Source organism: Octopus sinensis, linkage group LG18, assembly GCF_006345805.1.
Source record: "Octopus sinensis linkage group LG18, ASM634580v1, whole genome shotgun sequence".
Taxonomy (NCBI): Eukaryota; Metazoa; Mollusca; class Cephalopoda; order Octopoda; family Octopodidae; genus Octopus; species Octopus sinensis.
Genome location: NC_043014.1, coordinates 24,711,151 through 24,737,483, shown reverse-complemented (window position 1 = coordinate 24,737,483; position 26,333 = coordinate 24,711,151). Strand labels below are relative to the sequence as shown.

The 26,333-nt window shown below is 37.1% G+C and overlaps 1 long non-coding RNA gene across 1 annotated transcript; it reads left to right on the top strand.

The window, feature by feature from the left end:
* Window positions 1–448: 448 nt before the first annotated feature.
* LOC118766829 lies at window positions 449–25,206 on the top strand. The gene is made up of 5 exons (XR_005002742.1): window positions 449–623; window positions 5,545–5,548; window positions 10,641–10,645; window positions 14,258–14,261; window positions 25,196–25,206. It is a non-coding gene; the product is annotated as an uncharacterized LOC118766829 (long non-coding RNA).
* Window positions 25,207–26,333: the final 1,127 nt, after the last annotated feature.

The following is a 26,333-nucleotide window of genomic DNA, read 5'->3' as shown; positions in this document are numbered from 1 at the left end:
ACAGAATACACCAACGAGCGTTTATATACATGTGTGTGTGTTCTATATATAAATATGTATATATAATGTATATATACAAAGTGTATATATCTGTATTTATGTATATTAAACTTTTTAATACTTTTTGATAGTTACGTAAAGGGAACTGGTTGCTTCTTTACACTTTTGGGGTGCAACTTGGGTGCGAGACAGATAATTTTCTCTGTTAATTACATGACCAACAAGGGTCTAACGGGGGAAATTATGCCTAAACATGAGCGCAGCGCATGTGATCATCCGAAGTGCTTTGAGTCGGGAGAAGAATTGAGCTGACGCAGACGTGTTGCAAAACAAGGGAGTACACGTGCAGAACAGAGGTGCATGAGTGCAATAGGGCTTGCTAGGCTGAAATACAGTGTACAGTATTGAATATCCCAGTGATTAATGCGGTAAGGCTGAGGTTGCCAGCCAGTGCTTGAGCTATTATATGCCTCGGTCGTGCAGGAACAAAAGTGTGGCATGCTGGCGCGTTGTAAGGGACAAACAACTTTCTCTATGTATGCGTGACCGACCTAGGGTCTTACAGAGATGAGTTGTGTTAACAAGGGCACATTGAGCATGGAAAACAAGCGAGAAAGGCATGTGTAGCGTATGAATGTGACAGAGATAGCATTTGTGTGTGTATTAACTATGTGTGTTCGTGTGTGCGACAGAAGTACAAACAAGGTGTATGCGGGCAAAACAAAATACAGCGCATAGGAAAAGTCTCTCAGGGTATTTCAGACAAGATGGAGTTAATTTACCAGTTCGTAGTAAAGTACATAATAGCAGTTCGTTCTGTAACAGGATGTTTGGATCACAAGTGCAGATGCCGGTTGAACACATGTCGTGTAGTGGTTGTGGCTTCAATGCTGTGCCAGGTTACATTGGTACAGAAGATCTCGCAGGTAGTGCTGTGCTGTTAACCTCGGTGAAAGTCATAACAGCGTGAAAGCTACACCTGAATGAGTGCTATGTACATATTAGTGTTGCTGGAGATGAAGGCGACGGAGATGGAGACGACGTGAAGGTGAAGGACGACGATGGTGATGGCGACGTTGAGATGAAGGCGTCGGTGGCGTTGCTGGTGTATGTTAGCGTCGTCATTGGCTGGAGCAGGAACATGACTGGATGGTCTGGTCGTCTGTCACTGGAACTGGAACATGGTTGAGTAAGCTCTGTGTGGATGAAGACTGCGGCGGATTGATTGGTTCAGACTAGGTAGAAACTAGATTTTAGCTAAGTGTTCTATGGTCTATGACCAGAACTCGGAAAACTTGCTTGAGTGTTCTATGGTCTGTGACCAGAACTCGGGAAACTTGCTTGAGTGTTCTATGATCTATGACCAGAACTCGGGAAACTTGCTTGAGTGTTCTATGGTCTATGACCAGAGCTCGGGAAACTTGGTTGAGTGTTCTATGGTCTATGACCAGAACTCGGGAAACTTGCTTGAGTGTTCTATGGTCTATGACCAGAACTCGGGAAACTTGCTTGAGTGTTCTATGATCTATGACCAGAACTCGGGAAACTTGCTTGAGTGTTCTATGGTCTATGACCAGAGCTCGGGAAACTTGGTTGAGTGTTCTATGGTCTATGACCAGAACTCGGGAAACTTGGTTGAGTCCTCATCTTATAAAATGCGGCCCCTGTAGACCCAAATGAAATCGGGTTATATTAACCAAAATGTGAAAAGGGGTCTAAATGGGGCTGGAAGGGGATTAAAATTTAAAGGAGCGAGTGTTTAGGAATTCTCTGTCACATCAAGCTAAAAAATTTGCGCCAGCCTTTTAATTGTCAATGTGTTGCCGTCCATGATGAAGAAGTTTTGAATGCTTGCCATCGTGAGTCTACTGTCGTGAGAAAGAATCAATTCAAAACTTGGTTTTTAGGGATTTTCTTTTACATCAAGTTCATAATTTTACGCCAGCCGTCGTTAAGAAATGCCAGCCATGGTGACTCTACTATCCTCAAATTCTATCCCTTCAAACTTTGCTTTCCAATATTTCATTATTTTTATTCAGCTCGCAAGTTCGTCTGTCCCTTTTAAATGTTAGTGTTTTGCTGTCTGCCCTGAAACAGACCTTTCCGTTGTTACTGCCTGATATTCATGATTGATCTTTCTAAATATTTTATTTCTCAACTTACTCGAGATCTTTTGCTGTTTATAAATGGGAGAGAGATAGATAAAGATAGAGAGTAAGAGAAAGCGAGGGAGAGTCCGAGAGAAAGGAAGAGTAAGAGAGTGGGAAAGTGAGAGAGAAACAAAGAGGGAGAATCATCATCATCATCATCATCCTTTAACGTCCGTTTTCTGTGCTAGCACGGGTTGGACAGTTTATCTGGGGTCTGGGAAGCCAGGAGGCTGCACCCGGCTCCAGTCTGATCTGGCAGTGATTCTACTGGTGGATGCCCTTCCTAACGCCAACCACTCTGTGAGCGTAGTGGGTGCTTTTTTGTGCCGCCGGCACAGGTGCCAGGGGGGCTGTCAGCGGCCACGATCGGTTGGTGCTTTTTACGTGCCACCAGCACAGAAGCCAGTCAAGGCGGCGCTGCAATCGGCCACATTCGGATGGTGCTTTTTACGTGCTGAAAGGAAGCAACAGAAAGTAACAAACACACTCTTACCTGCGCGTAGAGAGGGTCACTTTCAGCTAGTTCTATATATAAAACTGAAATGCGTTTTTACCGCTTGGATCGCTTTCAATGCCACTACATCCCGTCCGATTCGCTCCCAAATTTACAGGGACATGTAGAATGAGGTGACGATGTCCGTGGGCTACCTTAGAAATCCCTATTTTAAAAGGTGTGGTTGCTAGGGGCCATCTTCCTCACTCACGCTATTTCCTCCATTCCCCCTCACTCCCCTTTATTTATAACTTTGACAATTCCACTCCCGTTATTTAATGTAAAGTTCGTCAGACGGCGTTTTTTGATGTATCTGTCTGCATTCATAGGGAGAATTATCATCGCCACACGCCACCACCAACACACAATCATGAGAACAAATATTATGAATCAGATATTCATTGCGTTCATTTATATATATATGTGTGTGTGTGTGTGTGTGTGTTCGATATATAAATATGTATATATAAGTATATATACAAAGTGTATATATCTGTATTTATGTATATTAAATTTTTTAATACTTTTTATAGTTATATATATTTTTAAACAAATTATAAATATAATTTAATAATTTTCATTTTAAATTTAAATAATTTAAATTTTTCAATTTTATATATTTTCTATATTATATTTTTATTTTTATGTTTTTGTTTTTGGTTTTTTACTGTTTCATTTGCTTATTAGTGGTTTTATCTCTAATTTAATTTATACATATACTAGCAGTATCGCCCGGCGTTGCTCGGGTTTGTAAGGGAAATAACTATATAAGCATTTTTTAGAGAGTTATAGCCAAAAGATAGCAAAAAAATGCTTTAAAAATGGAAAATAAATTATGGTAAATTTTTTTTTTAAATCGTTGACTCATCGTAGACATTTTTAGAGAGTTACTTCCCTTATATAATAGTGAAAAAATGCATTAAAATGGAAAAAAATGATGGTAAATTATTTTAAAAATCGGAGACTCGTCGTAGACCCGTCGTAGATGCGCGCTAATACACAGAAGGGCTCGATATGAATCACGACTATAAGATATCCGCTTTTGGTTACACTGCCCCGCAAAATGTGGGAGTAGTTAGGAATCTAAATCGTAGGAGACAGACACACAACTTGACTTTTATATCTAAAAATATATATAATTTGTATATATAATGCGTGCACACTTCTATTTATAACTTCGTGAAACGGCCTTCTTTCCACTCTTCCCATCACATTTTCACTCACTCTATTTCCTCACAGCGCTTTCACACACACACACACACTCTCTCTCTCTCTCTCTCTACGCGCCGATCGAGCAAATACAAACAGAACACACCAACGTGCGTTCGTGTTCTGGTGATAACGTAGGTTTTTCGTATCTATTACATTTTAACATTTATTTAGAACCCTGCAAATTTTTCGTGCTAAATTTTCATTTTTTACTACTTTATTATTTTTTCTTAAATTGATGCTTTTATTAAAATTAAGGCACTGTCATGCTATTAGCTGTCAGAAGTGAAAGTACGTCAACTTCGTGTATTTACGTCAGGTTTATACCTTCGTTAATTTACGCCGTTTATTTACGTACCACCACGCTCTTAGGTTAATAAAACAAAGGCGGCGAGCTAGCAGAATCGTTAGCACGTCGGGCGAAATGCTTAGCGGTATTTCGTCTGCCGTTACGTTGTGAGTTCAAATTCCGCCGAGGTCGACTTTACCTTTCATCCTTTCGGGGTCGATAAATTAAGTACCAGTTAAGCACTGGGGTCGATATAATCGACTTAATACCTATGTCTGTCCATGTTTGTCCCCTCTATGTTCAGCCCCTTGTGGGTAATAAAGAAATAGGTTAATAAAACAATAATACATGTCTTAGGTGTGGTAATTGTATGCGGCTGAAGAAGGCTATTGACATACATATTACATCAATTATGCATTGATATAAATTGTCCAATAAAGCCAGAAACATATGTACCGCTAAATCTTTGCATCCTGTTTTTCTTTTGATAAATACACACACACACACACATATATATATATATATATATATATATATATATTCACAGTGCACAACACAGTGGAACAGAGGCGACCTTAGAATCTCTGAAGACATCCTCATACACCAAAGGTAAAAAACGTTTTTTATGGCTTTAATCTACAAACGGGACCCAATTCACAATTAACGTGAAGTCTTTTTGATGTTTTTTCACTCACTTGCCCATACATATATAATTATTAATTTAATATTTATTTACTTAGTTATTTACCATTGTATAGTTATTGGTATGAGTTCAAGGATGGTGATCACTCCAAGATATCAATTTTAGGATCGGGAAAATAATAAAAAAAGGATGGGGTATGGTCATCACTGAAAGCATTTTTCTTTTTTTCTTTTTCTTACAGTGCCAGAAGGGAGAGAAGAGGTTCTATGAAAAATTAAATATATCTGTGTGTATGTGTTAGTATGTGTGCATATGGGTACCTGTGAGTTAATGTGTTTGGAAATATATAACTTTGATGTTTTGCATTGAAAAATATAGTCAGGTTTCTTTTCATTTCAACAAATATTAGTTCTTATTTACAAATGAGAAAAATAAAACCCAATGTTATAGAGATAAGTATCATGTTATAAATATTAGAGCAGAAACAACAGTAATAGTGTATTTTTTAATTTTTTCTTAAGGTGTCAGAAAAAAGATAAGAAACTCTACAAGAGTTTTCCCAAACGTTTGCACTTTGTGTAACTTCAGTGTTTTGTATTGAATAATAAAGCCAGGTTTCTTTCAGTTTCATGTTTTGCATGAACAAACAATATTTACAAATTAGAAAAATACGTAAAGTTAGAATATCTTAATGTTTTATATATATATATATATATATATATATATATACACACATATATATACCTGAATATTTATAGAGATGGGTAACATATTTCCAATATCTGAGCTACATTTAGAATCAAAAATGCAAATTCTCCACTTTTCTTTCAAATATTTAATTTTGGGGAGAATTTTTTGATGAAGCGTAGCTCCATTGCTTTTTGGTATTGCGGGTCATCCTGTGAACATTTGTAAATATATATATATATATATATATATATATATAGTTAATCCAAACATGAAAACACAAAAACATGAGGACGTGGAACAAGTATAGTATTATTGGACGCTCAGGAAAGAAGGAAAGAAAGAGGGTTTAACATTTCGAGCGGAGCTCTTCGTCAGAAACATAGGAAAAGGAAAGATCCAAAGAAGGGAAGATGGAGGTAAAAAAATCGCCAACGGTACACACATGGTCACATTTATATACACACTTTATTAATAAAGCTGCAAAGACATCACAAAAACTGTTACTCAGAGTTTCATGTTCCCATTTGCCGAACAGCTTTGGTTGAGAATGGAACAAAAATAAGGTTATACTTATATTTATAAATATACAGGGTGTTCCAAAAAGGCCAATGAATTCAAAAGGTGAATAATTAAAACGAAATTCTTATAAACACGTGATTATATTCTGCATATTTCTAATGAGTTATGTCTCCTATTTAGGTAGGAACACAATGTTAGTCATATGTCCACCTGCACTGAGTCTGCATACATTCAGGTGCTCCTTGAAATTTACAATAACTCTCACACAGATGTGTGGCCTGATGCCTCCAATCACACGCCTTATTTCAGCCTTGAGTTCAAGAATTGTGCGTGGTTTCTTGAGATATATATATATGTATATATATATATATATAAATATATATATATATATATATATATACACACCTGTGTATATACCCCCATAAGAAGAAATCACAAGGGGTAAGATTACAGGGCCTTGGTGGCCATTGCTGGTCACCATGCTAGGATATTACTCATGGATGCTCTATCTTCCAAGTTCGGCCATAACTGAATGGATATCATGTCTTGGTAACATTCTCCATTATTGGTAACTGCATTCCCCTCATCATTTTCAAAGAACAGTCCAAGCACTCCACCCACCCAAATCTGGCAGTTCTGTTTATTGACAAATCCACTCAAGTGGAAGTGAGCCTTGTCACTGAAGATAATTTTCTTTGCAAAATTTTCATCAGCTGCAAGTCTCCCCACAACCCAGTCAGCAAATTTCCTTCACCTCCTGTGGTCAGATGGCTGAAGATGCTGCAGAAATTGAATTTTGTATGTATGCATATGGAGATTTTTATGCAAAATTCAAGTTGTCGGTGGGCTTCCCAACTGCTGCGAATGTCAACGAATCAATTTTCTTGGACTCAGAGTGAGTCTGTTTTGATGCTCTGTCTGACGAGAACGACTCCCCCCAGGTGATTTGGTTGTTACAACTGAACCAGTTATTTTAAACATTGTTATTAGTCTGTGAACTCTCGACTTGGGTGCTCCATTTCTCCCCAAAATGGTATGAAGAGTTCAAGCTGTTTGTGCCGCACTTTCTCTGTTTTGGTAAAATGTCTTCATGATGAGAATGCATTGCTCAATTGTAAACACACTGCACACAATTCTGAAAAACAAAAAAAAAATATTAATCAGAGTGAAGAGGGATAGCAAACATGATAAAAGCATGCCTTAAACTTCAAAACGCAAAAGTGCTGCTCAGTTCAAATTAGGCACTCTTTATGGAACACCCTATACAATTACTTTGATAGATACACATTTGAAATTGGTTTTGTTTCATTGGTACTTTTCAACTAATGGTATTTTCAATAACCGGTTATATGAAATTAAAAATATTATTTCAAATAAAAGAAAACCTTAGATCAAAAATTAGCTTTAGTAGGAGGAAAAAATCCTGCATACCCATGGTAAATTAATTAATGGTAAAATAAATTTAAATTAAAAAGATATGTCTGTTTAAAATAAAAACATTTCCAAAGAACTAACATCATGAAAATACATATACATTGAGTAATACATACACATACCAAAAAACCTATGAATATATATATAAAGGGAAAGTTTACGAAAATAAACAAAAGACAAAGGCAGGTGGAGTACAAACAAACAAATGTATTAGTATAAGCGCTCAGGAATAGAAAAAGTCTTTTATGTTTCGAGCCTACGCTCTTCGACAGAAAGATACACAGAAAAAAACAAGGAGAGAAAAAAAATGCGTGTAGGAACTAACGATCTATCATAGCGTCCTGACTTCGGACAGTGGTCAGACACGAGAGGGACAGTAGGGGAAATAACAGGTGACTTCCAATAAGAAGGTGCCCCCAACACAAAGGTGCGTGTGTGTATAAGAGAGTATGTATGTGCGTGTGAAAGAGGGCTGGTGGTCTGGACGTGTGTGTATGTATGTGTGGGTGTGGAGATGTGGGGATGGGTGAGTGGGTGTTGTATTGTGATGTGATATGTGTATGTGTAGGTATAAAGATGTGGGGATGGGTACGTGGGTGGTGTGCTGTGGGTGGTGTGTTGTGATGTGATGTGTAATGCTGTATGGTGTAGTGTAGTGTGGTGGGATGTTGTGGGGCGGTGGGGGAGGCGAGAGTGGGGAAAGCACAGGTGGGGTGTGGATTCGGCTGGGGGTTGTGGGTAGGTAGAGGGTGGGGTTAGAGGTGAGGTATGTGGGGAGGGGTATGGGAGAGGTGTGGGATTGAGGTGAGGTGTCTGGGAAGGTGGGGGAAGGGGATGGGAAGGATAGGGAAGGTGGAGTAGGGGTGGGTGGGTTTGTGGGGGAGAAGAAGGTGGGTATATGAGGAGAGGAGAGAAGAGAGGGGGATGGGGTGAGAGGGGAGGGGAGGAGGGAGAGGGAAGTATATATACATTATGCATGTGCATGTATTTGTTGCCCACACACATGTACTTATGTGTATGCAGAATAATAATATTTTAATTGTATGATATATGAATATATTGATTGTGATTTTAGAATTAATAAGATTACATCTTTCATAAATATCTGTTTATATTATATTATAGTATACTATATATTTGAATTTCCTATACTATGTATTGTGAAGTGAAGAATACACAGAATCTAATATTGTTATTATTAATAATAATAAAAACAAAATTTCTTTCCTGAGAGATCTTACTGCATGCAATCAAGCCCTGTGCATAGCACTCGTGGAAACTCACCTCAGCCCTGATATAGAGGACGCAGAAGTACACATACCAAACTATGCCATACTGCAAACAGACAGAAGGGAAAAGAGCCATGGTGGAGTTGCTGTATACATCCGGGATGACCTCTTACTGTCATACTCAAATTCGGTATGTGACACTCTAATTGTATACATAAGACAACATAATATAGTCATATGCAATACATATTGCCCACCGGATGCCCCAAACCACATAGGCAAGTTTGAAGATTGCCTCACAAGAATGAAAGAAATCCTCATGAAACTGGAACACCACGTGACCATATTTCTTATGGGTGATTTCAACTTCCCCAACGTCAAATGGCCCAAAGGTCTCATACTCTCAGGAATGACTCATTGCAAGCAAGCACAGGTGGAGTCCCTGCTCAACCTCACCAATGCCCTATTCAATAATTACTTGTACTCTTATCTTATATGCATTGAATTTTATACTGTATACATGTATGTTATTATGGTTGTCGTTTTGATAAATAGATAAGTTAACATTCTAATATCCTAAAGCTGATAAACCAACTAAAGTGTTTCTCCATTTTCTTATTTATAATATAAATTAATGGTAAAATATTTCTTTACCTTCACCCATTTAATACAATAAGTAAGTTTATTGCATTACAATTAAAAACACTTTTGTATTAATAATTTGGGTATTATACCAACAGTATATTGGAGAAGTTGGATCCACAACCCCTAACTTACTTGGTGTTATATATATATGTATATATATATATATATATACAAATTGAGATAGGGGTTGTAAATGCAACCCTCTATGGGATAATATATATCCAATATACTGCTAGTGAAGTACCCAACAAAGTTAATAGATAAATGTAAATGTTCATTTACTGTATTATATGGGCAAAGGTAAAATGATTTACCACAACTTACTAATACAAGATAAGAAAATAGAGAAATACATCTAAATCAAATATCAATTACCAGATAATACTCAATCACATACTTTATTAAACCACCACATAAGAGACTGTAGGGTTAAATATAAAAAGCAGAACAAATCAGTGTACATAAAGGAATGTACATAAAAAAGTGTACATAAAAGAGTAATGTTGTATAATAAGTAGAATATATATAAAAGAGAATATAAATACAAGTAAATATAAATATAAGTATAAATTAGATCTTACAGCTGTTTCGGCCATGTCGATAAGTATGTCTCATTTTACCAATATTAGCCCTTTATGGTTGGTCAATATATAGATATAAATGAGACATTAACAAAAATATCACAAGGCCTCTTCGGAGATTATGTAATATAACTCAGTCTACATATATACCCACATTGGTGTGGGTGCGTACCCACAATACAACATATATATATACATATGAGTGCATATACTCACACTCCTATACATATAAAAATATGCATTTACATAATGATATAAATAAATAATATAAATTAGTAAACATATATATGTGTTCCACACCCAATGTCTCAGTTTTTCGACTTAATATTGTGATAATAAACATACACAAATTAATACCTAGATGCAAATATACATAGTCAATAGTACATTATATTACTTCATAATAGTTTCTAAAGTGTCATTAAAGTTAGCATCATTATCGTTGTCAATACCATTAATGTTATCATTATTATCATTCATAATATTATTAATAACTCTTACATTATGATCCAGAGCGGAATATATGTATGTCCGTGTTCCAGTTAATAATTTTCCTTATGACGTAAATACGCTATTGGATTTGAATTTAAAATTATCATTATCTTCCTCACGGTTGGTCAATTGAGAACCGCCCGACCTCCGCCACACTGTACAAGCAAAACATACACATCCACATCTAACCCTAAACCCATACATCCACACAGAAACTCACACACACATGAATACACCCCGACACATCTCTATAATAAATTGGAGAGTGCATGTCTGTCATCGTATGGCTTATAGACATATCAGTACAGGCAGCAGTGTCTAACACACACTCACACGCACATCCGCATATACGCATAAATATTAATACACTTTCCTATACTGTGTCAGGGAACTTTCGCACACACATATATATATATATTTTTAAATATATATCTGCGCACTCATACGTACAAATAAAACCCATATTTATATCTACCCATGAATGAATATTCGCATATACATATATACACATCCAAGCACGCACCTGCGTGCTTATATGTGTAATAAAAACATACATCCGTACATCCACCCACGATCATACCTATATGTACAAAAACATATTAGCGTCGTATTATTACGTTCGCTATTTCCAGTAAATATCGGTACTTCGTTGTGCCATATATTTACTTCTATGTATAATTTTCCCTCAAGGGCTATTCTTTACTGGAAAGCAATACTCTCGTATTGCATTACTAATTTTATATATATATATATATATATATATGTATATGTATATATCTCTATATGTATATATATAAATATATAGGCGCAGGAGTGGCTGTGTGGTAAGTAGCTTGCTTACCAACCACATTGTTCCGGGTTCAGTCCTACTGCGTGGCATCTTGGGCAAGTGTCTACTACTATAGCCTCGGGCCGACCAAAGCCTTGTGAGTGGATTTGGTAGACAGAAACTGAAAGAAGCCCGTCGTATATATGTATATATATATATGTGTGTGTCTGTGTTTGTCCCCCTAGCATTGCTTGACAACCGATGCTGGTGTGTTTACGTCCCCGTCACTTAGTGGTTCGGCAAAAGAGACCGATAGAATAAGTACTGGGCTTACAAAGAATAAGTCCCGGGGTCGATTTGCTCGACTAAAGGTGGTGCTCCAGCATGGCCGCAGTCAAAGGACTGAAACAAGTAAAACAGTAAAAGAGTATATATAAATACAAAATAAGAAAATGGAGGAATACACTTTAATCAATAATCAACTACCAGATAATACCCATTCACATAATTTATTAACCAACTACATATGAACATCAAGATCAAACACAGTAATACAGAACAAAACAGTGCACATCAATGAGTAATATGATACAATATATATATAAATAAATATAAATAAATATAAATATAAATATAAACTATATCTTACAGCTGTTTCAGCCATGTAGATATGAGTATTTCATTATTCTCATATTAGTCAGGTGTGTTAAGTTAATATGTGGTTATAAATGAGATACATATATATCCCAAGGCCTCTTCAGAGATTATAAAGTACAATGCAAATATGAATATAAGAAAAGGTACACCTATACAAGAATGAGTACATATATATAATATATAATATACCCATACATATAAGTGTATATACACATGCACCTACATATATATATAAGTATATACATAATAATATATAATAATATACATAATATACATACATATAAGGTTACAGTTAGTCAAATCAATATATTAGAATATACATACATACACACATCCACAAGAAAATGTACATACGTGGATATATGTGATTGTATATGTATATATATATATATGTGGAGGCGCAATGGCCCAGTGGTTAGGGCAGTGGACTCGAAGGCGCAGGATCGCGGTTTCGATTCCCAGACCGGGCGTTGTGAGTGTTTATTGAGCGAAAACACCTAAAAGCTCCACAACGCTTCACCACTCTTTCTTCTGTTGGCCTGCTCGCTTAGCCAGCGGGGTGGCGTCATTCGAAGGCTAAAACAATGCGAACGCATTGTGACCAGCGATGTGTAACAACATCTGATGGTCTGGTCGGTCACGTGATCACGTGATATGTATATATATCTTCCTTGTGGGTCTTCCCATGTATTTGATTGGTAGTCTTAAATATTAAGTTCTCTATGTATATATTCATATTTGTACTTATTTTGTACTTATTTGTACTTTTTTTAATTTTTTATATTTTTTTTATTTATTTCTTTCTTTCTTTTTTTTTATTTAGTTACTGGTACTTAATTTATAATTCATAATTTATTTTAACATATAAATGTATATGTATATATGTTCTTCTATGTTTGGTTATGCATGAATATATGTATATGCTAAGCTGTGGGCAGGCATGTATATCTGTACTTCCGAATGTGTATGTGGGTATGTTTACATATGTTCATGTGTATATATATATATGTTCACTGGTGGATATGTGTGTATATGTTTATATATATATATATATATATGTATATATGTGTGTGTATGTATGTGTATACAAATGTTTGCGGATATAATTTGGTGTAGTTCTCCACACTTGTATATATATGGTTTATGTATGTATATTGTAATTCTATCTGCATGTATGTCTGCGTATGTTTATATGTATATTCATGATTTTATGGGTGGATTTGCGTTTGTGTATATATGTATATATGTGTATGCAGGTGTATATATGTATACATATATATGTGCATATATATATATTGGTGCAGTTTTCCCATACCTATACATATTTATTGATGGTGTGTATGTGAGTGTACATATGGATGAGTATTCATTTTTTCTTATGGAATATATTTGTATGTAGGAGGATATATACGTATGTCTATTCTTTTAGGGTACATTTAGGTACTAAAGTGTATGTATACCTGTATATATATATATATATATATATATATATATATATATAAATCTTAGATTTATAGGTATATCTGTTACTTGTATGTATATTTATGTGTAGGAACAAACATTGGACAGAGATTGGGTAATGGTTGAGCCTCAAGGTTTCTTCAGAGTACAAATGTTAGGAAACTAGCATGTGGGAAATTCAGTTAGAATAATAGAGTAGGGTAAATAAGATAAGATAGAGTAAAATAGGTAAAAATAAAATATAATGTAATGAAATGTAATGTAATAGACATGTTAAAGAAAAGTAAGAACTTCATTATAATCCATGGTATTCCATGCTGTGGTAAGTAAAGTCACTCTCAGGAGATATATCTGTAGGCTGCGGTTTACATTGTGTTTCCATTATTCTGAGGGAAATAGTGAATGTAGTATGCTATGTGGTGGGTTTAATGGTATGGTTCATGCTACAGGGGTCAGAGGTTAGAGGCTAAATACTATTTAATAGATATAGCAATATTAAAGGAGTTGGCTGAAATAACAAATTGAAACAGTTTGGGGAAAATTAATACATAAGTATGTTAATGAAAGAAAAAGAAGAACTGGATAAAACCTTAGTATGATGTTAATATTTGTAACTTATTGGCCAAAAACTAATCCCAATACCCCTATGCATAGTGGGGCAAAGTCAAAGTCAATCCTACAACCTAATTGGCCAGATAACATTTATAAACAGGGCCACTAGGACTATCAATAAATTACAAGACCAGTAAAACAAAAGAATAAAATAAAATAAGAGTAGAGATAATTATAAGAATACATATAAATATAATGTTTAAGGCATGGATATTCAAGTGGGCTATGGGAAGTATTTACAGGTATGTGAGTAGCATTTCATTTAGTTATATCAGAAATACACTTCCAATCAACAAGTAATTATCTGCATGAGAGTCATGGAGGGAGAAGTGATTAGTTGAAAAGTAAATAATGATAAACAGATGCTAAAGGGTTCTATCATAGGCGAGTAGTCTGATAGTATGCTATCATGCTAAGATGCATAGGTAAGACATATACTAGAATAGTGTTTAGGAAGTGTTGGTTGGTAGGTCTGAATAGTAATTCCAAGCTTATGAGTAAATTTCGAAATATAAGGTTTAATGTGTACATCTCTGAGTTAAAGTATATTTAGGTTTGTAGACTATAGTTAAAGTGGGGTAACAGAGTATTGCAAAACTAGTGAGTAAACCATGTGTAGACATTAAAAGTAAGGTTGAGATTATTATCAATTCTGGATATAAGCAGAAGGTATTCATGTTACTGTAAAACTTAGGGAGCGTAAATAACCATTTGTTGTATTACAATTGTAATTCTATCAGGTTGTCAAGTTGTAAAGATTGTAACTTTGTAACCATATGGAGTAATTATAGTTACAATTATAGTTACAATGGGGTTTATCCTGGCTCATGTGGGTATGATGGGACATACATGTAGTGTAGATGACTTGGAAGACCTCATGGTAGAAATGGCCATAAGTGATTTGTATCTGTACACTTATCTATTATTATTCATTCATCTCTGTATATATATATATATATATATATATATATAATTAAAAATGAGGGTGTCTAAGAGACACCAACATGCCGAAATAGCAGTCGAAACTCTGACTATAAAAACCACGTTAAGGGTTCGTGTCGCACCATGAGATAAGACAGATAGACAAAATATACAAGCAAAAATTATTGAATAATTCAAGATCCAGGATTTCTGGTTTTGCTTTAAATAAGCTTTACCGTCATCGGTTGAATATATCAAGAGTACATAAATACAGATATATACATGCAGAACAAACGATATACTTACATATACGAACGTCCATACATAAATACATATGCACGTATGCACGCGGCCAGTTAAATTACCCGCCAAATCATCCCAAAGTACGACACGGTTAAAATAAACACCGCAGTGAAAATAATAACGAATTATATATATTTATATATGAGGATAATATCGATATTTAAGTATCCAAAGTATTTTCACTGCGGTGTTTATTTTAACCGTGTCGTACTTTGGGATGATTCGGCGGGTAATTTAACTGGCCGCGTGCATACGTGCATATGTATTTATGTATGGACGTTCGTATATGTAAGTATATCGTTTGTTCTGCATGTATATATCTGTATTTATGTACTCTTGATATATTCAACCGATGACGGTAAAGCTTATTTAAAGCAAAACCAGAAATCCTGGATCTTGAATTATTCAATAATTTTTGCTTGTATATTTTGTCTATCTGTCTTATCTCATGGTGCGACACGAACCCTTAACGTGGTTTTTATAGTCAGAGTTTCGACTGCTATTTCGGAATGTTGGTGTCTCTTAGACACCCTCATTTTTAATTGTTAAAAATTATTACCTTTGTACGGTATTTTTCCCATGCTGGCCACTAGATAATATGGATACTTAAATATCGATATTATCCTCATATATATATATATATATATATATATATATATATATATATATCTGTTTACGTATTTATTGGCTGATCTCATTCGTTTACTTCAACCACTTAAACACATGTTTGTTATCATTTAATAAATAGATATAATGGAATCTTTACTGGCTGATATTTGTCGATTTTATATCTTCTCCATTTTTTTACTTGCCTTATAAATCCTGGGTAAATTTCCAATTTATCCCCACCCAAACCTAGTATTCAATCACAATATTGCCATGCAATAGTAAGCACTTGTTTAAAAATACGTAGGTATACACCCAGTAGTATATTGGATATTTAATATCCCTTAGATGATTTATTAACCTCTAACTCATGCAGATATATATATATATATGTGTGTGTGTGTGATAGATTCAACCGAAAAGGTTCAAATCAGGTAGACTACAATTAACACATACATATATAGGTTTAATTAGGATAAAATAATCTGAATTAGGATAAAAATGTCTGAAACATATATTGATATATTAGAAATATAAAAATATATGAATACTAAAAATATACTTGGACATATAGATATATAGATATGTAAACATAATAATAATCTATTATTATTATGATAAAATATTATATAGATAAAATAATAATGGAATATACAAAAAAGACGTTTTTAAAAATCCAAAATACAATATAGAGAAAGTAATAGGCATTTAAAAGAATTTTGGGTAACATGTTAGAGGCAAATACTTCTACGCTATTATAATTGTGTGCATGCGTGTGTGTGTGTGTGTGTGCATATATATTGTATTTCAGGATGGTCATTTTTTTTTACAAATAAACACACGCACTATATATTTGTTCTTCACTCATTAATGGCTGTTCTTATTTTTTTTCATATTTTAACTCATGTCTATTCTCCACATTGACCACTTTAGCGACACTTTTCATTTCATGTGTGCACTTGCTACAATTACTCCATTCTATTCTTCACATCAGGAATCTTGCAGCACAAATTGGTAAATGTATATGTGTGTGTGTGTATGTTTTGTGTCTGTTTGTCCCCCTAGCATTGCTTGACAACCGATGCTGGTGTGTTTACATTCCCATAATATAGCAGTTTGGCAAACAAGACCAATAGAATAAGTACTAGGCTTACAAAGAATAAGTCCCAGGGTCAGTTTGTTCAACTAAAGGCGATGGTCCAGCATGGCCACAGTCAAATGACTGAAACAAGTAAAAGAATAAAAGAATATATGTGGTGTGTGTGTGTGTAAATATATATGCATATAAGTATCATCATCATCCGTTTTTCCATGCTGGCATGGGTTGAACAGTTTGATCTGGCAATGTTTCTACGGCTGGATGCCCTTCCTAACATCAACCACTCTGAGAGTGTAGTGGGTGCATTTTATGTTCCACCAGCACCGGAGCTAGTCGGGCAGAACTGGCATCGATCACATTCGGATAGTGCTTTTTACATGCCACCGGCATGGGAGCCAGTCAGGGGGTACTGGCATTGGCCATGTTTGGATGGTGCTTTTTATGTACCACAGGCATGGGAGCCAATCAGAGCACACTGGCATCAACCACATTTGGATGATGTTTTTTCATGTCACCGGAACATGAGTCAGTCAGGGGACACTGGCCACAGCTACAATTTTGGTTTTACTTGACTCAACAGGTCTTCTCAAGTATATCATATCACCCGATGCATCAAGGGTACTCTTAAATGGGTCTTCTGAATCACAGCATTTCTCCAAAGGTCTCGGTTTCCTGTCATTGCCTCTGTGAAGCCCAATGTTCGAAGGTCATGCTTCACCACCTCATCCCATGTCTTCTTGGGTTCCTTCCACAGTTAGGGAGTGGCACTTCCTCACACAGCTATCCTCATCTATACGTAACACATGACCATACCAGTGCAGTTGTCTCTCTTGCACACCACATCTGATGCTTCTTATGTCCAACTTATCTCTCAGGGCACTTACACTCTGTTGTGTATATACACTGACATTACACATCCAGCAGATTATACTAGCTTCATTTCTTTCAAGCCTATGCATGTCCTCAGCAGTCATGGCCCATCTTTCACTGCTGTTCACACACATGCATCATAAAGTCTATCTGTCATCCTGAGTAAGAGGCCCTTAGTTGCTAGCAGAGGTAAGAGCTCCCTGAACTTTGCCCAGGCTATTCTTATTCTAGCTGCTAAACTTTCAGAGCAACCAACCCCACTACAGACTTGGTCACCTAGGAGGCAGAAGCTATTAACTACTTCTAGTTTTTCCTTCTGGCATGTGATGGAATCTGCTTTCTGTACATCTTCAGTGTTTATTTCCCCTGTGCATCTGCCACACACAAAATCTATCTTCCCAGTTAACCTTCCTTTGATATTGCTGCACATTTTATGTGTCGATAGCTTACACCAGGTACATCATATGGAGTTCTACTCATGTCTTTTCTACAGATCAAACAGGGTCATCTCTTTGAAGGGGTTTGTGATTTGTCAGCCTTCCTTCTTACTAAGACTTTGGTTTTTGCTAAGTTAACCCTAAGATCCTTTGATTCTAGACCTTGCTTCCACACCCTAAACTTCATCTCTAGTTCTAGCAGTGACTCAGCTATTAGAGCAAGGTCATCAGCAGGGGCAGCTTGTTTTGAATTCCTCTGTTATTGCCTGGAGGACTATAATGAATAAGAGGTGGGCTGAGGACTGATCATTGGTGAACCCCTACTTCTACACGGAATTCTTCACTATACTTGTCGCCAACCCTCACCTTATTGGCAGCATTCCTGTACAGGGCTAATACAGCTCTTACTAACCACTCATCTATCCCTAGTTTCCACATTCAACACCAGAAGGGATTGGGGGACCCTGTCAAAGGCTTTCTCCAAATCAACAAATGCCGAGTACAGAGGTTTATCTCTGGCTAGATATTTCTCCTGCAGTTGCCTTACCAGAAATATAGCATCAGTAGTACTTCTGCTTGGCACAAAACCAAACTTCATCTCATCTAGGCTAACTCTCTCCTAATTATTGGGCTATGGCCCTCTCTGTAACTTTCATCACCTGATCCAATAATTTGATAACCCTGTAGTTATTTCTATGTAAAGCATCACCTTTACCCTTGTAGCACTTGACAATGGTGCTGCTACACCAGTCATTGGGTATGACTCCTTCATGAACTACCTGATTTATGATGCAGGTGAAAAGACCATAACCCACACCACCCAATATTTTAAGCATCTCAGCAGTAATTCCTGATGGGCCAGTTGCTTTTCCTGTCATCATATCCTTAACTACTTTATCTACCAGGGTATTGTTGATTCGGGTAGCTAGTCCCTCAATTGGGTCAACCTTTGGCAGATTCTCCTCCTCCCATTCGTTTTCTACATTCAGCAGTCTTTCATAATGGCATCCCTAAGCCTCTTTCTTTGCAGAATCATTAAACACAAGGGCACCATCAGCCATGTGGACACATTTCTCTCCTATGTAATCATGGTTTTCTCTTACACATTGTCTTGCAATCTGAAATATTTCAGTTCTTTGGTCTTCACATCACTGAATATTGGTAAACTTCTTTTCTGCCACTCCCTTGGCTATATATACCTGTCTCCTAACTTCTTTTTAGCTATCTGATACAGTCTCCTGCTACCCCCACTCTTCCACATCACCATGTTACCCTAGGTCTGGAAGGGACTTTGCACCAGCCACAGATTTGGTCTGTGGTGCTCAGCAAGCTATCTTGCAGAAATTCCCAGCTGCCTTCTATGTCACAGGGCTGTAGCTCCCCCTCCCTACCATCAAATTTTTCAGTAAGGATATCCCTAAATCTCTGACCGTGTGAAGGGTTCTTAAGCTTCCAAGTCCTTTTCCAGATTGGTCTGCTTTTTGACATCCTTCTGGTCTTGTGTTTGAAGTCACTAATTACTAGTCTATTCTGGCAGTGGGGGTACATTTTTCACCCAAGAGGGTCTTTGTATTTAAGAGCAATCATGCATTTCAATCTGGTGAGACTGAAATCAATCTGACTAGCAGAGTCACCTGATTGATAGGTTATCAGGCGACTAGCTAGCTTCCTGAAGTTGGTGTTGCAGATCAATAGGATATTTGCATCGCAGAACTCCAGGAGCCTAGTTCCCTCTTCCTTTCTGGTACCAACTCCATGGCCCATAGCCTGCAGAAGAATATCATAAAAATGATACTTCTGTTCATTTGGAAGGCCCACTCGTGTGGATAGGCAGAGATAATTATAGCTATACTATTTTGCAATACTAGCCTGAGTTTAAGTACTCTATCGCTCACCCTGACTACCTCTATGACCTTATCCATCCATTTCTCTGCATGAAATATGCCCACACCCCCTATTCCATAATAATTACCTTCCCAGAAGAGTTTATACCTATGTGCTTTATCTGTGAGGACTGTGGCTGAAGCTCTTCTCCACCTTACCTCTTGTACACAACATACATCAACACATCTCCATTCAAGCATCCCTACAATCTTGCTAGACCTACCTTTCAATGTGCCTACATGTACAGTGCCAACTCTGAAAACTGGGAAAGAGATGTGAGGTAACACAGGAAGGCAAGATGTTATTCAGCACCTGAAAAGAAAGTTCCTGTGATTGTTTGGTAACAGTCGTCATAATAGTCGTCCTTGCTTTTAACCTACTGTCATTCAAACATGTTAGAATTGTTAAGGTTATTGCCTCTACTGGAGTGTTTGGAGCATTGTTAATATAAGCGTTATGAGCATTATAGGTGTAAGCATTACTGATGCTGCAGATATAAGAAAAGAGAGAGAGAGAGGGGATAAGTGGGCTGCTATCTGGTTTAGTTAGTCCAGAGATGTGGAAAGAGAAAGGGGAAGGGCAACTGAATGTCTGGTAAGAGAAACGAGATTTCCAGTATTGGTAGTGAGGGTGGGAAAGGCTGCGTGCAACCACAGACAAGAGAGAGTCATTTTTGGGAGCAGAGCAAACAAGTAAGAATTATTTTAGAGTTAATGAATTATAATGAAAGAGGCGATTAAAAACAAGAGAAATTCTTTGCTTAGCTGTGCATATTTTCGAGTGTCATCAAACAGCCAAACACATGGATTAAACTAATGAAAGTCTGAGATGACAGCCAGAAATGGATGAAAATCGCAGACTTTGCTCTAAGGGGAGTAAGAGAAATAGCAGTGAGTAGTCAATGCAACCAGGAACAACAGAGATACAGACAGGAAAGAAATTATTTTAGAGAACGGTATGAAATACATATATATATGTGGTCAAGGAGAAATGACAGTTTGGGAGTTATTTGGTGAATTAATATAAATGTTTACAGTTTACAGTTTACAAAAGCAACCACAGACAACAGAGAGTTATTTTAGGGAACAGAGCAAATAAGTAAGAAATACAGGAGTGGCTGTATGATAAGTAGCTTGCTTATGCATGCACGTTTGTTAGATGCTTGTTGGATTGAACACTGTCAAGATGTGTGTTGGTGGCTGTCTTGAATCGAAGAACTGTTGAAGAGGTGCGACTGTAAGGTAGGCACTTGTTTTTTTAAGGGACCTAGTGGGGAATTTGTTGTATGACACTGTTTTTCCTTTTTTCATACAAGAAATCCCCAGTGGATCTCAAACATTTGTCTGCTGCAGTTGCGCTGAGTAACTCACTTAGCAGTGAGAATTGTTTTGTTTTGGTGGGCATGTCTCGCTACCAAAATTTGAAAAGTTTATTCGACCCATTCGTGGAGGAATTTTTTTGCTGCTATGGTGAACTGGGGTACCTGTGTGAAGCAGTATTCTGGAGGATTACCTCTGGATTATTTGTGGATTACCTGTGGACCCGGATTACCTAAGTGGCGGAATTGTTTTGCCATGCTGGAACTGTCTTCCTTTGTTCTTTGCTCTGCTCTGTCTCTGGGGAGAAACAGAATTTTCTCTCCGCATATGAAGGCAGAAGATTGACAAGAGCTTGGGTGTGTGGGCTGCCACCCAGTATAGAGTCCGAGTGAATAGAGGACACTATCCACCGGGGTCTGGGTGGCAGCAGAGCCAAGTTCTTGAATGTTAAAATGATGCCTGTGGCTGATTGGGTGGGGTCAAAATCAGTTTTGACGCTGATCTGGTGTTCCCAGAATTTTTGAAGATAGCCAGGTCCAGGTATCCGGTGATTCTTGAGGGACGCCCCACCAAGTGCCTGGAGCTTGGCCACATTAAGAAGAACTGTCCCAAGGATCAGAGCAGGGTCCTGGAGCAGTCAGTTGTGGAAGAACTTCCTCCCCCTCCTCCTCTGGAAGGAGAGATGGAGGAGGAGAGAGTGACTTCCCCTGAAAAAAAGGGGAGAAAAAGGAAGAAGGGGAGCAACAATGGTTGCTCTCTGAGGGATCCTGGGGTTGTAGGAGGAAGCAAGATTCCTGCAGTTATGGCAAAGGAGCCAACCCCTCCCATACCAAAGAGAAAATAGAATGGGACAGTGCCAGAGGTATGCAGTGTACTGCCGGCATGTCCCGAGGCCTCTTTGGTGGAATCGTGCCACCAACAGAGGAAGCTGTAACCTTGTCGGTTGTGCCACCGGCAGAGGAAGAGACACTGTTGGTGGGAATTGTGGAAGACAAATTATCGATCTTCTTCTACAGAGGTGGAGAGGTAGAAAAGGTGCTGGAAAAACACTATAACTTTCACACGGGAACCCAAATGGCCTCCGCAAATAGCTGTGGAGGCCATAATATTGCCCGTGATACGTAGGCTAGAGAGACTCAAACAGGAATATCGCTTGTGGCCGGGCGACGCCGACTTGGAGCCCACCTTGGTTTTAAACGAGGCGTAGTTAATGGCGGAGTATACAGGCACAAGTGATGCTGGGGAGGAAAATTGACAAGAGGTTGAAAAGCCTCAATGTTATAATGTTTAAGTGTGTAAGAGGCTCAGCGCCTCAATTTGTAATAGGACGATTAAGTCCAAAAATGGTAAAAACGGAAGTAAGACATTCATTACCTTGTTTTGTTTTTCGTGTAAAAATAATGTTTTAATTTGTAAATGGACTATCAAGTCCAATAATTGTAAAACGGAAGTAAGAGGTTCAATACCTCGGTTTGTTTTTTGTGTTAAAAATAATGTTTTAGAGAAGCAAAAAAGCGGCAGGCGTTTTTTTGTCTTCTCCCATTAATATCGTTTTATTTCATCATTCATCTCATCAATGTTTCTGTCTAGCCTGCAAGCTACTCTGTATCATGCCTTTATGGCAAAATTTTTTTTAATAAAGCAGCTTGCTTACCAACCACATGGTTTTGGGTTCAGTCCCAGTGTGGCACCTTGGGCAAGTGTCTTCTATTATAGCCTCAGGTCAACCAAAGCCTTGTGAGTGGATTTGGTAAACGGTAACTGAAAGAAGCCTGTCATATGTGTGTGTGCGTTTGTGTGTCTGTATTTGTCACCCCACCATCGCTTGACAACCAATGCTGGTGTGTTTATGTCCCCGTCACTTAGGAGTTCAGCAAAAGAGCCCGATAAAAAAAGTATTAGGCTTACAAAAAATACATCCTGAGTCGATTTGACTAAAAGATGGTGATCCAGCATGGCCGCAGTCAAATGACTGAAACAAGTAAAAGAAGAAAAGAATGTAGCCAAGAAACAAGGTTAGCCATTTTAGGGAGCAAAGCAAACAAGAAAGAATTATTTTGGAGAAAATGAATCAGGCAATTAGAAACAAGAGAAATTCTCAGCTTAGCTGTGCAAATTTTCGAATGTCATTAACGGTCAAACACGTGTGTGTCTGTGTGTATGTATATGTATATGTGTGTGTGTGTATATATATATATATATATATATATATAAGGTTAATCAGCCGAAATTGCGAAGATGATCCGGTTCTTGACTGAAGATTGAAGGCTTCGAATGTCCTGTCTGTGTTTTTTGTGTCATCTTCTAAATGTTTCACGTTCTTGTCCCAGTTTGTATTTTTTTACTTATATATATATATATATATATATATATATATTCTTTTATTCTTTTACTTGTTTCACCCATTTGACTGCAGCCATGCTGGAGTGCCATCTTTAGTCGAGCAAATCGACACCAGGGCTTATTCTTTGTAAGCCTAGTACTTATTCTATCAGTCTCTTTTGCCGAACTGATGATTTACGGGGACATAAGCAGAGCAGCATCGGTTGTCAAGTGATGTTGGGACTGTTATATAATCATCACAACAAACATGAACAATCAACGTCGCCCATTGTCTCCCTTGATAAAAGGACTTTCACTTTGTTTCCCGCCAAAACAATTAACTTGTACAACAACGGCAGTCGAATAAAGTATCTTGTATCGTTAACACGTTGTTTCAGTCTCTCTCATTTTCTTAATCTTTCATACTAAGTACTCACTACTTCCTTTAGTACTCAATACATTATATATATATAACAACAACATGGTGTCAGAATACTAAAAGAACCCAAAATACAGAAACCAAAGGAAAAAAGAAGTTGAAATCATACTTCAAAGACGAAATGGAAAATTTACCGCATCCAAAAGACCTAGACTTTAATCAGGAAAATCTAGCCGCCGCATGGAAAAATTGGAAAAAAGAATTCAATCTCTTTTTGATAGCAACAGAAAGTGACATGAAGCCAGACAAAGTAAAAACTTCAATGTTTTTAACTTGCATCGGTTCTAAAGGCCGAGATATCCATTCCACACTGGATTTCGATTCACCCGACGAAGAAATGAACCTTCAGACAGTAATCGAAAAATTCGATGCATATTGTGAACCCAGGAAAAACATAACTTTCTTAAGACACAAATTCTTCACATGTGGACAAGCGGAACATCAAAAATTCGATGAGTACGTAGCAGGTCAGAGTGCAATTCAAGCAGGTCAGAGTGCAGAGCAAACACGACTCCAATCAAGGATGCTAAATGCCACATCCGAAACAAGAGATAACGAAATCTCGAGGGTATATAGTCAACACGACAGAAAAGGCGCCAAAACTCGAATAACCCGCCATATGCAATCTAGACATCAAAAGGCGGAAGTGACAGAAAGCCCGCGAAGTTTCAAGCGCCAAGTCAACACTACGTCACTAACTGTCACTATTGTGGTTATAATCACAAGACATGTGAAAAATGCAAGAAACAAGGACACTATGCAAAAATGTGCAAATCAAGAAAATTTGTACATAAAGTAGAGATACATACCGACGATGAATCAGATGACGATACACATGCACTCGAAATGATCACTGCAAATAATTTCCGCGTGCACAAAATCGAAAAGTTCAAGACTCCAAAAGACATTTGGACGGTCGAACTAAAAGTGAACAACTCGAATGTAACATTCAAAATAGATACATGAGCAGACGTAACCGTACTGCCATTCAGAGAATATAGAAATATAATTCCAAAACCACAACTGCAAAAAACTTCAACTCGATTATCAGCTTATAATAACACAGCTATAAAAGTGCTAGGAAAATGCACAGCAGTCATTAAATACAAAGAATTATCAAAGCAAATAAAATTCATTGTTGCAAAAACAAACTCGCACGCAGTTATAGATGCAAAGACAGCTAAAGATCTGAACCTGATTCAGAGAATTTCAAAAATAAATTCGTCGAACACAAACGACATATTAGAAAAATATGAAGACTGTTTCGGAGAAATCGGCACTTTGTCAATAACACATCATATCACAGTGGATCCACAAATAACTCCTGTAATTCATCCACCAAGATCGGTTCCTTTTTCTATAAAAGAAAAACTCAACAAAGAATTAAAAAGAATGACAGAATTAGATATCATAAAACCTGTTAGTGAACCTACAGACTGGGTAAATTCCCTAGTCATCGTTGAAAAAGCCAACAGAAAACTCCGACTCTGTTTAGACCCCAAGAATCTAAACAAAGCCATAAAAAGGCAACATTTCAAACTCCCTACAGCGGAGGACATTTTTGCACAAATGCATAACCCTAAATATTTTTCAAAACTCGATGCATCTAATGGATACTGGCAAATTCCAGTTGACGAAGAAAGCTCCCATCTTTTAACGTTCAACACACCTTTTGGAAGGTATCGCTTCACACGACTACTCTTTGGAATTCACAGCGCCAGTGAAGTTTTCCAAAAAGAAATTTCAAAAATAATAGAGGGCATAGAAGGAGCAAGAAATTCACAGGATGACATCATAATCTGGTCCAACACTTTAGAAGAACACACAAATAGACTACAACAAGTTTTCGATCGAATCCGAAAGCACGGATTAAAGTTAAATAAATCAAAGTGTATCTTCTATGAATCACAAATCAAGTACCTTGGGCATATATTAACCAGCGAAGGGATAAAACAAGATCCAACCAAGGTACAAGCAATCATTCACATGCCACTGCCAACAAGTAAAAAAGAATTACAAAGATTCCTAGGTATGACAAATTACCTATGTAAATTTTTATCTAATTACTCCGAAGTCACAGCGCCATTGCGCCAGCTTCTACAGAGTGACACGTTATGGTCATTCGACAAACCACAAATCGAAGCAATAAGAAAGCTAAAAGAAATGATTACCAGAAAACCAGTGCTACAATTTTATGATCCAGATCTACCAATAAAAATAACTACAGATGCTAGTAAGCATGGGCTCGGAGCGATACTTG